The following is a 5,111-nucleotide window of genomic DNA, read 5'->3' on the forward strand; positions in this document are numbered from 1 at the left end:
CCAGGAGGCCGTCTTGACATAAAAACAAAACAAAAAAAAAAAAAAAAAAAAAAAAGATAAAAACTAGAAAGGGCCAGGCACGGAGCTGAGTGTGAAGAGGGCCCTGGGTTGCAGCCCCAACACTGCAGAAAGGAGGGGAAAAAAAGAGAAAGAAAATGGCAGCCACGGCCCTCACCTTCCAGATGGAGAAACTGAGGCTGGTGGAGGAGGCGGTGCTGCCTTGAGCCCACAACCAGGCAGGGCCTCTGCCGCAACCCTGAGCCATGAGGCCGCCACCTCCCTCCTGGAGTGCAGCCACAGCTTCTGGAAAATCCATTCCCCTCAGCACCCGGCCGCCAGCACAATCCCCGCTGCTGGGGAGGTGGGGGCCGAGACCCCCCCAGACCCTGGCCGCAGCCATGCGGGGTCGGCTCAGGGCACAGGAGGCCCCGGGTCCCGCCCATGGCATTTTCAACTTTTATAATTTTAGAACCAGGGGTTCTTAAAATTCCTAACACCATGCTGGAGGGAGGAATCTTGGAACAAGAAAATGCTTCAAACAGGAGTCTGAAAACCGCAGAGGCCGAGGGGAGGAGGGGAAAAACACACATATTGGGCACCCACTGGATGCAGCCCCCAGCCCTGCCCCCAGACCTATCTCATGGGAAGGGTGTTTAATGTCTATTTCCTGGAGACCCCAACCTTTGCTTTCAGGAAGAATACCCCCCCACACACACACACACTTTGCAGCTAAAGGACTGGCTTCGGATCACACAGCAAATGTGGATAACACACTTTTCAGTTTCCAGGAGGGGAGGGCAGAGTCACTGGGTTTTGCAGGGTGTGTAGGAGTTTGCTGGGTGGGCAAGGCAAGAAGAGCCAGTCATGCAAAGGCTGGATGGGAAAACCCAGGCAGGAGGGGAACATTCAGGGGAGGTGACAGGTCTTGACAGCAGCTGGAGGACTTGAGATGGCAATGGGGAGCCATGGCAGGTGCTGGAGCAGAAGAGGTTGCACAGTTTCTCAGGACAAGTGCCCCAAGGGCTGTGTGCATCCCCAACATATTAGAAGAGTTTCCTTCCCAGAGCCGGGGTCCATCCTCCCTCCTGACGGCCCCGCAGCGCAGCGCCTCCTGTCCTGGCTGAACATCCCTGGCTCCTCTGCTCGCTTGCTTGGGTTGGCCCAGCCACCCACGGCTTCCCTGCCGCCTGTCTGTCTCATCAGCCGCAGTCGGGACTGCTGTGTCCCCGACCCCAAGCCCTGAGCCAGCCTGGTGCGGCCTGGCCTGTGGCTGTGAGGGACCCCAGTGCCTCCCTGGTGGAAACACGGGCGGGTGCTCCGACGACGCCCAGGTGAGCCCCAGGTCCTGACTCCTGACCCTTGGTGGGACAGCAGGGACCCGGGCCGGACACATACCGCCAAGGACGCGTCACCCGAGCCCTGGTGTCCTTAGTCCCAGGTCACGGAGTCCAGCCATGCCCTGTCCCTGCCCTGGGCTGGAGGTCTCCTTCCCATCCAGACACTTCCTGTCACCCTGGGGGCCAAATGAGCAGAGTCACACTTGCACAGTGCACAACATAGACACCCTGCCGCACAGCCGCACTGGCACCAGTGTTGGCTCATTCCCCGCACAGTGGGATAACCTGACGCTTGATGTCCAGGCAGCTGGGTCAGGGCCGACTTCAGTGCCCCTGGACCCCACAGCGCAGCCCCGCTGAGAACATCTGGCCACTGCTGGGTGCACACAACCCTCAGAGAGTGTGGGGGGGGTGCAGAGCCTCAGGTCGACGCTCTTCCAGGGAATCCTGACTCAGCCGGCCTGACTGCCAAACCTCAGGTATGTCCTCGAGGGCGGCCCTGAGGCCTCCGTGGGCCCAGCAGGGACTCTGCCCGACTCAGCCTCCCCTGCTCGTGCCCCACAGCCCCCACGCGTGGGGCTGTGTGGGTACAGCTGGACCAGCCCCAAGGGCTGTCCCACCCTCTGTGGCTCCCCTGAGAGAGGTAGAGCTGGCTGCCCTGGGGCCTGGCAGGGGACACACACACCTAGGGGCATGTGAGGCTCCCTGGTCAGCTTCCTGCCAACTTCTGCATGCGGCCTTGATTAAAGATGCTGCTGGCCCGGTCAGGAGGGCAAGACAGCCAGGTATGCATACTCCAGCCTGTGGGGTCAACATGGGTCAGCGAGAAGCTTTCCTAGATGAGAGGGCATTTTTTTGCGGGGGAGGTTTGAGACAGGGTCTCACTATGTAGTCGAGACTGACCTGGAACTCACTATGTAGCCCAGGCTGGTCTCGAACTCACAGCGATCCTCCTGCCTCAGCCTCCCGAGTGCTGGGATTACAGGTGTGCACCACCACACCTGGCTAGGAGAAGGCATTTTTGATTGGGGTTTGAAGGGTGAGCAGAAGCCCACCAAAGCAGGCTCAGCTGTCCCAAAGTTCTGATCCTGATTGTAGAGTTTTTCTTTTTGTCTGTATGAATTTTGAGTAGCAGGAGGCATACCAACCGCAATTCACTACTTCATCTTGAGGACCCAGTGTGGGCCCCAGGAACCATTCAGCGCTTGGGGAAGGCAGAGTCGCCTCAGCCAGCAGCGGTTTAGAGAGAGCCCGGGCTTGGGAGACACCTGCCCTGCACGGGGTGGACCCTGCCAACAGCCTTTCAAGGCCCGTTCTCTCCTTAGCATCCCTTTTTTGGAGGCAGGGTCTCCATATGCAATTCAGGCTGGCCTTGATCTCTCCCTGGGTGATGATCCTGCCTCAGCCTCCTGAGCACCTGGGCGTCACCGCACCCAACGTGGCTGGGCAGACTGAGGCTGAGAGAGGGAAGCAAGGCCCGCAGAGTGCCAGGGAGGACTGCTGCTCCCCACGCCACGCCCCTCCCAAGGCCTGGGCCCCACAGCCTTGGCCTGGGGGTCCTGCGCAGGTGGCAGCCCCACCTCATGCGTGCGTGTGATACACTGGACCCCTGGAGCTCTGGTGGGGCCTCCAGGAGGAAGGGCGCCAACCGGCCCTGCTGTGGTCCCGCCCCGCCGTCTGGGCCTCGGAGGGGGAATGTGGGTTGCGGTCAGGCCTGCCGGAGAGGCCCCTGGAAAAACACGCAGCGCTCGGCCAGGCCCAGCCCGGGCCGAGGAATGTCCGCGCTCGGCCTCTGGAACCTGCTGCCCGCCAGCCCTGGGCGGTGCCACTGTGCCCTTGGCCAGGCGAGGTGTGACTGGCCTCCCGGGGTGTCCCTGGGGAACCAGGCCTCTGGCTTGGCCCCTGGCTCAGCCGCTGTGGAAGACCCTTCGTTGGCTTGCACACCTCTGGCGACGGGGAGCTCATCCCCTTATAGGGCCCACCAAGCCCCCCACGTGTCCTCACGGGAAGTCCTGGCTCCTGGGCCTTGTGGAGGGGACGTCAGGGCAGCCTCTCCCCAGGGTCCTGTCCACCCCTGGGCCGCTGGGTGGCCCCTTGGGCTCCACATGGCCCCGAGGGTCTCGCCCCGCAGGTGAGAAGATGCATCCACGAAGCCCTACAGAATGCTAAAGCTTTGTCCGAGACGCGCCCTTGGGTTCCATTATCTCCCGTTTTACACACAGGGAAGCTGAGGCTCAAAGGTTCCCTTCCTCTCCTCAGGCTGCAGGGAGCAGATTCTGGAAGTAGGAGCCAGTTCCCGCTGCGGCGGGGCACCGGGACAGGGCCTGGGGGGTTCCGTGCTTTCAGCGGGGTGCGGCCCCTGGTGGCCACAGGGCGCTTTGCAGGCCCCCGTTCCACGGAGCAGAGTGGCCGCGCGAGTGCAAAACCTGGCCGCTGCGGCCTTCACTGCAGCCTCAGTTTACCCAGCGGAGGACTACGGCTGACACGATTCTCCCTCAGGAACCGGCAGGAGGGGCCGGATCCGAGCTGAGTGTCGCCTCCCGCAGCTCAGCGCCAGGAGGGTGGGGAGAGTGGGAGCACGTTCCCCACGATGGCCTGGGCCCCGAGCACCCCCGGAGTCGTGGGGAAACAAATGCGTACTGGGAGCTGCAGAGGGTTAGAGCGCTTGCTCCGCCCCCAGTGTAGAAAAGATAAAAATAACTTCTACTTTGAAAGTTGCTGTGGGAGATCTGGAAACCGTACGTGGGGGAGCTCGTGACTGCCACTGCCCCTGTGTTGGGCCTGGGTGTACCTTTGAGAACTGGATGGTGCGTGTATGCGTGTGTGGTCCAGGAGATCTGGAAATTTCTGCTCGGCCTTGGCTTGGAGTTTCGACATTCCTGTGCAGGGGCCTCAGAACTCGCATTGGAAGGATCGTGCGCTCACCAGAGGCCTGGGATGGCGGATGCTGGGGCCCTGCTCAAGACCGCGGAGGGCTGGAGGGGAGTCTGAAAGGTCCCGGACCCCACTCCACCGACCCAGCCTGGGGCAGCAGCCACCTCCACCCTGCCCAGGCAGAACCCCATTTCTGACCCTCCACTCTGCCCCAGGTGACCCCAAGGATTGGTGGGGGCAGGCTATAAGGACCTATGGGGCGGGGCATGAGGAGGGGCGGGGCCAAGCGAATAAGGAAACAGGACTGGGTAAAATGACCGGCGGAAGGAACAGAAGGGCGGGGCCCAGGGGCCTGCGCGTTGGCTCGCAGCCAGGCCGTGGGACCACAGCTCCCTGCACCTCTTGACCTCCCTGGGACCCCGCTTTGATCCAGAATTCCCCACTGGCTAAGCAGATGTAAGATCGAGTCCGAAAGACCTTGCAGCACAGCCATGCAAAGGCCCTGTGTGGCAGGGGCACGCTGCTGGGGCGCAGGCTGCGGCTCGGCGCCGGGACAGACTGCGGGTGGGGCGGGTCTCGAAGGAAGCTGGGCTGGGAAGAAAACCTCCGGGATGGGTTGCGGCTCATGGCGCAGTGGCGGCCCCTGGTGGCCTAACAAAAGCCAGACTGCACGTGGTCCGCAGGGCAGGGCTGTGCTTATTGTGACTTCCTCAAACCCCGCGGGCAGGCAGCGCGGCGGTCCCCAGTTCACAGAGGGGAAACCGAGGCTCCGAGAGAGGGCAGACGAGAGGCGGCACTCGAGCTGGGGAGTTTGTCTTGGGCTTCTGGGTGGCTGTCCGCCCCCCAAGTCCCTGAGGGCTGCGGGGCCCCTGGTGGCGGGGGGGGGGCGGCGGCGGCTGG

The sequence above is a fragment of the Fukomys damarensis genome, unplaced genomic scaffold (assembly GCF_012274545.1).
Source record: "Fukomys damarensis isolate Sample0158 unplaced genomic scaffold, DMR_v1.0_HiC HiC_scaffold_37, whole genome shotgun sequence".
Taxonomy (NCBI): domain Eukaryota; kingdom Metazoa; phylum Chordata; class Mammalia; order Rodentia; family Bathyergidae; genus Fukomys; species Fukomys damarensis.